Below are 11,229 nucleotides of genomic sequence, written 5' to 3'. Positions count from 1 at the left end.
CGTAGATTGTCATTTTTTACGGCGAATATTTTATTGATAGCTTGCGTGTGTTTATTATGCATGCGTTATTGTCATCATGAGTGTATATCTCGCTCTTTCTTTTTTACAAAAAAGGGTAGCAAATGTCAAGACAAATAACAAATTCCCATTCTTTACTGTCCAGTGAATGTGTTTTCAATTAGATACGTACTTAATCGGTAACAGTCACTTTTCTTGTACGCTTTGCATTGAATTTTAAGAGGTAATGTTCATATTTAACTGTACATAAAAAGTTGTAATGTACTTATTAAAGGGTCTGTTTTTTTTTACTTACCTGCCTGAATTCAGTCTTCTATATAAGTTGCGGTAAAATGTATTTCTTTGTTTATCTAACTGTTTATTTGTTGTCGATGAGTGCTTGTATATGTTAATAAATGCATTTTTCTAATGTGAATACTGTGGATTAACGTTTCATGGACTTAATTGCTATGTTTTGATTAAAGTCAACAAAAAGGACTGACCAAAGACACACTCTTTGAGTGGACTTCCAAGTCGAGGTCTCCACCAATTCACACTAAAACTATCACAAGAATAAACCAGGCTTGAGAGCGTCTGAGACACGCACATCCATGCCGCCCTAAAATAACCCCCAGTATGCCTGTCTTGCGTCCACGTTCCTGTCACTCAGAGCCAAACGACGACGAAGGTGGCTGCTCGTCGCGCGCCAGTGAAGGAAAGGGAGAAACCGGATCCGAATTCTCAAGAACATGTTGCAATCTCCTCATCTCTTGTCTTTACAAGCCCGGTCCACTTAGCAGCATGTTTTGAAAACACAACAGGCGATGAAGGTTCTCCGAGTGGGCTTCACCTGGACACAGAGACGTCTAAACCTCAGGCTGAATGGAAGAAAGGGAGCAGAGGATGTGTTTCCTGATCGGCACAAAGACCACGAGAGGCCACCGGAGAAAGACGAGACAATGGGACGTGTCAAACAGGCCACCAAAGTCTAAACATATTGTGGGGAATTCACAGACAATAATTGATTTTATCAAGAAACAGCATTATTTAAATAAATGCAGCTGTGCTTGCCGGAAATCGACCATAAAAAACGGTAATTGCATTAAATTTACAATTAAATACCGTAATTCCATTAACTGATATAATGTTAATATACCAACTTATTAAAGTACTGAAATCTGTTCTTAAATATGAATATATATAATTGCATTAAATTTACAGTTAAATACCGTAATTCTATTAACTGATATAATGTTAATATACCAACTTATTAAAGTACTGAAAGCAGTTTTTATATATGAACATATATAGAAGGTGCTCAGAGTCATTCACACAAACACTAAACACCATCACGGCGAGACTCATTAAACTAAAATATGCTAGAAATATTAATTTAACAACCCTAATAAACATAACTAAAAATAAGAAACTAAAATTTGAAATGCAATGCAGGGAATTCTGGGATTATCATTTTGCGGTTTTTCCCTGTAAAGGCTTTTTTAAAGTTAAAATCACAGTAATTTTTTACAGTACGATTAAAGATATAGCTCATATAGTGCTTTACGTGTACTCCATCAAAGCTGTAGATGGGTTTGTTTTTTCATCAGAATGTAGCACTGCATCAGTGTCTCAGCAGTACATCTACATGCAGTGAATGGGTGCCGTCAGAATGAGAGTCCAGCAGCTGATAAAAACCTCACAATAATCCACATCACTCCAGTCCGTCAGTCAACATCTGGAGAAGCTCATTTTCATTTTCAGGTGATCTACTCCTTTAAATCCGAATGCTGCAATGACATTAACAACTGCATGGGTAAAAAAAGTTCCCTTCGTGGCCATTATTAAGACAAATTTAGTCAAAACACCACAAAATGTCCTATGTTAGTATCTAAAGCGAAGGTTCACAGACATCTAGATACAGAACGATAAAAAAGCAGTTTGCTCGTCGAATAGAGGAAACTTTCTGAGACTGTGCTCCTGTGGAAGCAATATACAAAGCGTGCTTTTCTCATAAAAACAGAGGGAAAAAAAACATAATTTGTGATAAAGACGCTTTTGATGTCTGTCTGATGTCTTGCCAAGCCTGCCTGCTTTATCAAACTTAGACTTTGGCAGAGATTTTTTGGCAAAGATGCAGGGACTATTTTAGAAAACACTCATAAGGAGAGCAATAATAAATCAGCGTTAAAAAGAGTGGCTTTGATAAAACACATAATGTGCATAGTGCACATTTTAAGTGTAAAAAACATATAAATGCCGCTCTTTTGAACTTTCTATGCATCAAAGAATCCCGAAAAAATAAAATATACCATAAAAATATGAAGCAAATATGTTTCCCGAGCAGCAAATCAGCATATTAGCATGATTTCCGAAGGATCATGTGAATAAAACACATTTTACAATATATTGACACGGAAAAGAGTCGTTCAGAATTTGATTCATATTTCTGAATGTTAGGTTTTACTGTATTTTTGATTAATTAAAGGCAGCATTAATGAGCATAAGACTCTTACTCATCCCAAACTGACAGATGAAACTCCTCTCACTCGAATGAGCATCAATCAAAAACACTCAAGTCCAGACCAAACAACGCAGACCGCTGAAGACATGAAGAAGGATGGTCTTCTGTGCATTACGAGCCCTAAACAAAACAGCATAAAGGGCACGGAGCTCCAGACCAGATGTAGACTCTAAACAAAAGAGCCACGACGGGGTTGGTAGGGAGTCTGGGGGTCGAAGGTCAGGGCAAAGGGAAAAGGTAAAAGAGTCCAGGGCTTCAGGAGATACAGGAAACCACGTTTTGCTCAATGCACGCACAACCAGTAAAAAACCAATACTGATAGAGCCTGGGTAAATCTCACAAAACTTAGACTAATAACTTTGCGACTGTCTTTGCGAATCTTCTAACACTTTATTGTGATGGGTCCTCGACATAAAACATACTGGCTATGAGAAACTTTGCATGTATATAACTTATTACTGCTATATGCTGGTGACATGTATTTACTTTCTGGAGTCGACTGTAAGAATAAAGAGTAACCTCTGTGTTTAATGGAAATTAAAATTTCACGATGCAAACATGCACAATGTGTCATTTTCTTCATACAATATATATATATATATGTTGTATGAATTTCTTCTATTCTTATATATATATATATATATATATATATATATATATATATATATATATATATATATATATATATTCCTTTATTTTGGAGTGAAATATGACCTGCTTTCATAATAATGTTAGTTAAAGCAAATGTTTTAATAAGAAATCAGATCACATAAAACATATGAGGCTTTATAACATTTAATCTTGTAAATACACATGTTTTAGGACATTCAAAAATGTAAAGATATAAAATAAAGACGTACTGAATAGAAATAAATGCATTTTTTAAATACATTTTTATTTCTTCTTATATTGTTATTTATAATCTCTTTTGTAGCTTATTTATTTATTTATTTATTTGAACGAAGTATGACCTGCTTTTGCGAAAATATTGTAAAATAAGCGTTCAATTGACCAAATTTCTCATTATTAAAATAATATTTTTATTGCGTTCAAAATAAACATTTTTATCGAGACCACAGTGAAAAATACGACATTTGTAACATTTAAACATATAACATTTGTAACATTCTTTCTTTCTTTTCGGATTATTAATGTTACCTGCTTTCAAGAGAACATTGTAAAATTGAGCTAATATCTGATTATTTAATTCTGTACAATATTTCTATTATGTGTAGTTTGAAGTAATACGATTTTTTGAAACATTTAAACCTGTTAATAAGCAACTTTTGGGATATTAAAATGTAAAAGAAATGAAGATGCATTAAACAGAAAATAATATGAAAAATAAATATTTTTTATTTCTTGCATTTGATTGTTATTTTTAGTTTTTTAGTAGCTTTAGTGAACATTTTAATCACTTTTATGTACTTTGGATTTTTATTTTATTTTTTTAGGCTGAAATGTGACCTGCTGTTGTGAGATTACGTCTAAGACACGCTGAATCTGGGGAAGAAAGCGTGTTTTTTTTCTCCTTTCTGCCGGAGAACTTGGCTGTTAGAAAGCAAGGACTCATTAATTTTTCAGGTAAGCCGCCACATTTCCTGTGAAGTCACAGATGTTGTACACACGGCTCAGGTAAGACAGTCTGTTCCGCTGATTAAAAGGCTGTTTAGCAAAAGTAAATGAACCCCATCCGGACCCCATCCATCGGTCTGTGATTACGCGCCCGATCCTCTAATCGTCACCGCATGCTTCAAACACGCGGGCCCTCAAGTGCAAAGACAGGAAGCTGGCTTTACTGTGACTTCCTGCCCTGAAGGTGTGTCATTAATCTTGACCTGAACTGAGCGTGTACATATGTGCAAGTTCACAGCAATAATACAGAGAAGTGTACATTATTAATATCATTTTCTTGTCTTATCGGGTGATTGGTCAAACTGTTTAATCGGACAATATTGTCAATAGCTGCAGCCACAGATCACGGTTAAAAGATTGCAGCATTCTTTCAATATATATTTACTAAAACAAACTCACTTTATTACATTCAGTGTTGGAATATTTCAGGTTTTTAAGATCATGCAGTCTATCAGATAAATGGAGAGACAGGTTGCTAGGGTGTTCTTGTTGGTTGCTGGGGTGTTGCTATGCAGTTATTATGTATTCTAGGAGGTTGCTAAGGTGTTGCTTTGCAGTCGCTAGGACGTCCTGGGTGGTCGCTAAGATGTTTCTGAGCAGTTATTAAGCATTCTGGGTGGTTGTTAGGAGGTTGCTAAGGTGTCGCTATGGTATTCTACATGGCTGACATGCATTTGGGTGTTTCTGTGTTATTCTGCATGGTTGCTTGGATGTTATGTGGTTGTTAGGTGGTTGCTAGGGTGCTGCTATGCATTATCCATGAATTTCCTGGATGGTTGCTGGTTGCTGTGCTGTTTTGGGTGGTTTCTAGGGTGTTGCTATGTGGTTGCTGGATTATTGTTAAATGGTTTCTGGAGTGTTGCTACGCAGTTCCTAGGGAATTCTGGGTGGTTGCAAGGAAATTGGTAAGGTGTTACTATGCAGTTACTAAGGTGTTCTAGGGGTTGCTAAGGTCTTGTCATGTGACATTCTGGGTGGTATCTAGAGTATGGCTATGCAGCTATTATACTATTCTGGGAGGCTGATAGGTTGTTCTTAAATAGTTCCTTGAGTGTTGCTATACAACTAGGGTATTCTTAGTGGTTGCTAAGAGGTTGGTAAGGTGTTACTATGCAGTTGTTAAGTTGGATTCTGAGTGGTTGCTTTGTTCTTCTTTAATGGTTGCTCGAGTGTTGTTATGCGGTTACTAGGGTATTCTGTGTGGTTGCTAGGAAGTTGTTAAAAGGTGTTACTATGCAGTTGTTAAGGTATTATGAATGCTTGCTATGCTGTTCTGGGTGGTTGCTAGGGTGCGGCTATGTGGTTGCTAGGTTCTTCTTTAATGGCTGTTTGATTGTTGCAGTTAATGGGGTTTCCTGAGTGATTACTAAGAGGTTGGTAAGGTGTCACTATGCAGTTGCTAAGGCATTCTGCATGGTTGCTAGGGTGTTACAATGTGGTTGCTAGGTTGTTATTGGATGGTTGATAAGAGCGTTACTATGTAGCTGCTGGTACGTTTTATCACATTGCTACTACGCTTCTTCCATTTCAGCTCAAGATACCCTTTGGATCATCAGGTTTTGTTTAAGTATTCCATTAAAACAAAACAGATGTGAACGATGTAGACATACTCGCAAAAAAAGAGGAAAACTCACACGTGCACCTCACTTCATAAACTGCATTACTGTATAATTGCCCAATTGGCACCTTGTTCTCTAGTTATCAGCTTCACTATCAGCAAATGAAAAATCTCATACAGTTTGACCACTAATCTTATCACAAATTGCCTATTGAGAAAGAACAAGAAAACAGAGTCCAGTACCATCTTATCAGCTGATCATGAACACACAGGGCCCCTCAAGTCCGTGACCAACGTTATTCTGAAAGGACTACGTGATCCCGACAGAGTCTAAGAGATTAGCACTGCTCGATAATAAGAGCCCAAACAGCTGTCTGGCACCGCAAATTACACGAGGATTTCGTCACCTGCTGTGTACAACCGACGTTAAATAGATTATTCGATCCCTCTGGGAGCCCAAGCCTGCGATGGCGTCAAACAGGTCAGGGCCCTTGGCACCCCACACACACGGTGGCCTGCAGGAAGTCTGCTTTCCAGGGTTCCCCCGGGTTTAGGCCAGGGGTCAGCGCTATCAGGACCAGGGTTAAACGGTGTTGGGTTTCTTCTTACAGATGTTCCGCGGAGAAACCAGACCCCTGACCGACGAGAGGTGCTGTACAGCGGCATATGCCCTTCGATCACCACTACGATCTACTGTACTGTTAGCATTATTAAAAATATGGCATATTATTAGGCCCGCTTATATAGACAGAGTTTAGCCAAGGATTAGACCGTGGTTCAGTTAGGACATTTGAGTCATTTTTATAAACGTGCCTTAGGAAAAAAACAGTACTGGTGCGCGTTTATCAGTTTTGAGACAAAAATAAAGCAATAATATGCAAGTGCTGTGATCGATCTGTACATGTTTTTAACAATAAACGATAAAAATAGGGAACATTGGTGTTAGAGAGTCTCTAAAGTCGAAAGAATAGGAAAAGAATTGAGAATATTAGTGTTAGCGGACCATTTTAGACGAATATAGAATAGAAAAAGAATAGATAATAGAGTATTAGAGGCTAGATAATCCACAAACAGCTAACATGACTCCACTTCATCTCTACTAACGTCTCGAGGAGTCTTCTATCCATAATAAAGCTTTCTCCAATAGAAACGTTCTGAATCAGGAGAGAAATCTGCACAGATCGAGCACAATTATGCGGATTATGGACTTAAGGGTTAAAGTTAAAACGTCTTAATGATAGACTTGCCGCTGAGCTCAATCAGCGCTTTCTGAGTAATGTTTTCTCGAAGACGAGCCGCTGCCGATAGCTTATCGTGGTTAACCGTTTATTCAGTTATCTATTCTCCATGCGGGCTTGAACGCTAAGGACAGATACTTGTGCAAAACAAAAAAAGGGCAGTCTATGTTTAGATCATTAAGTGAACGTTGCTGAGTGTAACGTCATTGATTTTCCTCTTAAACTTTCCCATGAGGGCATGCTGACAAAAACACAGAAGCCAAAAAACAATCCCGCCACCATACTATCCTAAGATTTAAGATGTTTTAATAACGCATTAATATATATGCACATATATGCCGAAATGTGTTTGGACGTTTCAAATGTTTGAATGTCATTGCATTGGACTTTCCGCAGACCTACGTTCAGCTTTATTTATCCGTTTTACTTTTAATCACAGCTTGGTGTGCTGCACTGTTATTATTAAAATATTATTAGGCCCGGTTTCATAGACAGGGCTTAGCCTAAGCCAGGATTAGACCATAGTTCAATTAGGATAGTTAAGGTGTCCTTCTTAAGGTAAACTATGGAAATTTGGCGTGCTTTTAAGATCAGTGCATTTCTTTCAGTTGAAACAGCTCAGGTTCACTTTTTAGTCTAGGACTAGCCTTAAGCCCTGTCTGTGAAACCGGGGGTAGGGCCTTTATCTTTGTTTTAGTGCTTCTAATCTAACAAACTTCTTTGTTAAACATACTGCATGTGAAAAAAAACAAAAAAAAACACCAAAAAAAAAAAAAAAAAAAAAAAAATATATATATATATATATATATATATATATTTTTTTTTTTTTTATGTTCCTATTATTTATAAAAAATTTCTGATTGTTTAAAAGTTTTTTATTTATTTATTCTTTTTTTCCCTTGCTTATAGGAACATTAAGGGAACACTCCGTTTTATAATATTGCCAAAAAAATATTTAATGTTCTGAAAACCGTGAAACACGACGGAAAAGGTCCACGAACAACCAAAAAAAAACCGATTTTAAGAACACTTTTAATAAACAGACAGCTTTAAACGAACGTTCCATTAACGTTAATGAAAGAACGTTCTTAGCCAAAGTTCTGAGAACGTTCCCTGCTGCCTGGATTTCAGTGAATCGTGTCCTTAAACGGGTTTCGTAATTCAATTCACTGCAAAAATAAGAAATTAACAAGCTCTTTACAGGATCCAAAACTTAATGCGACAACAAGAACATCGTAAACAGCTTGCGTTTTGAAGACACCGGCGGTGGGAATGCTCAGAAACACTTAACGTTCGCCTCGGTCTCAAACGAAAACGCGATCTCTGTGTCGAAGCGCTTGGATGCGCGTCGCGGATAAACGATGTAGATCTCCCTCTTTAAACCCCGACGTGTCGCGCGATCCCCGAACGACCTCCCCGCTGTCGAGCCCCCATGGCTCGGTTTACACCCGTACCTGCCCGCCCACCGCAGTGGGACGATCCCGGTGCATCCACGAGCCGAGCGCTCCTCCGGCGCCCAGCTCACACACCACCGAGATTACCGGAGCTTGCACGCGCGGACACGGAGCGCGACACGCGGTAAGAGCCGACCGAGCCCTGCTCGCGCGTATCCGTTCATTCAGCGACTCATTCAGAGATTGAGTCGCGTCGTTCACTTGTGTGTAATTTTCGTGCTTGTAACTATTTATTATAAGCTGATCTCCGTAAAAGATCCCACTGTTATAATCGCATTTCAAGTTTTAACAATGCAGCTTCTCGTTATGTTTACGCTGATGTTTGATGTTTGCGGGGGGCAAAGCGCAGCTCGTAAGTTCGTCTCGTTTTTAATGAGAGCGGTATATAAATTAATAATTGTTTTCATGTAAATGCGCATGAATGGAATGAAACGAAATCGCGCGACCTGGAGGTTTTTCGCGCTTTTAATACATTTGCATGGAGGTGCGTTTACAGCGATCGCTTTTTATGTTGCTTTTTTTCTGTGTAGGAGTGAATAAAGCGCGTTTAGTATCTCGTGCGCTCCAACTTACTGTCGTTTTGTTTAAAACTTGAGTTTTGTATCGTCTTCTTAAAGGCGCAGTGCGCGATTCTCGCGCGTCCAGCGGATGCGAACTGAACTGCAATAATAACGATTTGTTGAGACGAAATTCCCATAAACTCGTGTTGAACAAAGTACTTGCTTGGATCTACCAAATCACGGTTCATTTAGGACGCAGACTTCACCAGCAGCCTATGTAGGAAGCATATATCGATCAAAATATTGTTGATGCGCTACGCTTGACTTCTGCCCTGGTTTACACTAGACTAGAGAATTATGTAAGTTTATTGCCCGAAGTTTACACAGTGCAATGGTCGGGTTGAAGATTTAACCAAAGAACACGTAAAGGAAAGTGAGGTGACCATGTGTGTTCTCGGAAAGAGCCTATTAAAAATTTAACTGAGCCGCAGTTTTAATAATAATTAAGCCTTTTGTCAATTTGTATGGATTTATAGCATTAGGTTTCTGGAGTTAAACGGATGGGTGACGCTCGTAATAGGTGGATAGGATAGGATAGGTGGCAAACCCTGGACCGACTTTCCACGAAGTCAGCAGTATTCACCACCGAGAACCAGTCTAAACACTCCACTAGACCAAACGCCGAGATTTCACCTGTCCTTGAACCACGAGGCCTCCTCATGCTGGTGTGTTGTCTTCCAAACCCCGAAATAGGAGAACAGCGTCTGTGTCATCTGTGTGAGGCGCACATGCAGGTGAAATGTAAACACGAGCGTGCTTTCCTGCCTTGTGCGCGTACATCGAGGTGTGTTATCTACTGGCGAGCTACAGGAAAACAGTCTGGAGTTCGGCCGAATGCTTTGGATCCAGATGGTGATGCCAAAATATGGCCGGGCACATGTTATAGCATTCTTTATTGCACGCTTTTTAAGTGTCAGAGCAAGCCCCAGGACGTAGTATAAAAAATATTGAAATATTTGTATATAATTTTTATAATTTGTATATATTTATTTTATGTTATATATATATATATATATATATATATATATATATATATATATATATATATATATATATAAAAAATATTGAAATATTTGTATATAATTTTATATCATTTGTATATATTTATTTTATGTGTATATATATATATATATATATATATATATAAAAAAATATTGAAATATTTGTATATAATTTGTATATATTTATTTTATGTATATATATATATATATATATATATATAAAAAAATGTAACATGTAAATATTTTTATATATATGCATGTGTTAATATATTATATTATTAGTATAATATTATAGTAATAAATTGATATACATGTAAATATTTTCAAAATATATACTGATATACATATATATATACATAGCAAATAAATACAGTACACCTATTTATTTATTTAACAAAAACATTTATTTTGAATGTGATTTTTCACAATCACTTTAATCACATTTTAAAAGCACACACACACACACACACACACACATATATATATATATATATATAATATAAAACACAATAAAAATCAAATTAATTACATTTAAAATATAAATGTCTATATAAATGTAATTAGATTTTATGTTTTCTTTTTTTTTTAATGCTACATTTTAACGTACAACATTTTAGAGATTGTTTTCTCTCTTTTTAAGCACATATTCTATTTCTATAATAGACCTAGACCTATATTGTCAGATCTGTAGCAGATCTCTCATCCGAGCTGCTTTGAGATGAATAAACGTGAAAGGACTTCTATCGGCGCCGGGGCGGACGAAGAAGCCCGCGGGCTGCACGCGGTGACCTCTGTCAGTCGGGATGGCCGCGCCGCTCCGGAAGTGAGCTTCTCTCTGTCATCTCGGTGTGACCGCATCGGCCTCGAGTCCGTTTCGTGTCATCAAAGCTCAGACGTCTGCTTTCTCCTCGGAGGAACCAGTGTGTGCGTTGTTCACTATTAATATTAAACGGACCCGTGCGGATGCTGTGGCGCTCGCGGGACGCCGGACAGCTGCGGGAGCGGGTCTCTGATCCTCACGCGTCTGGTTCATTGTCCTGGGCTCGTCTCTCGCGGCACGTGAAGGGCCTGTAGACATTGTTCTGACGGGGCCGGTGAGCAGGGATCTTTGCTTGCGGCGGGGGCGTCGAGGGGAGATCACGGGCTATTTCTGTGGCACTTTGGGCCCGTTCGCGAGCAGCGAGGCAGACTAGCGGCTAATGAGAGAGGACAGCTGACAGGTTCAGTGGAGGCTGTGAAGCAAGAGGAAACGGCGGGGAGTCACG

General features: G+C 38.2%; 1 protein-coding gene across 1 annotated transcript in view; it reads left to right on the top strand.

Moving 5' to 3' along the window:
* Positions 1–8,388: 8,388 nt before the first annotated feature.
* fam110d (family with sequence similarity 110 member D) overlaps positions 8,389–11,229 on the top strand; it is a 15,329-nt gene continuing 12,488 nt past the window's right edge. The window contains exon 1 of the mRNA XM_043261794.1: positions 8,389–8,527. The gene's annotated coding sequence lies outside the window, so the exon portion shown is untranslated. The remainder of the gene's footprint in view (positions 8,528–11,229) is intronic.

The sequence above is a fragment of the Puntigrus tetrazona genome, chromosome 16 (assembly GCF_018831695.1).
Source record: "Puntigrus tetrazona isolate hp1 chromosome 16, ASM1883169v1, whole genome shotgun sequence".
Classification (NCBI taxonomy): Eukaryota; Metazoa; Chordata; class Actinopteri; order Cypriniformes; family Cyprinidae; genus Puntigrus; species Puntigrus tetrazona.
Note: the sequence above shows the minus strand (reverse complement) of the source record. Positions and strands in the feature narration are given on the sequence as shown.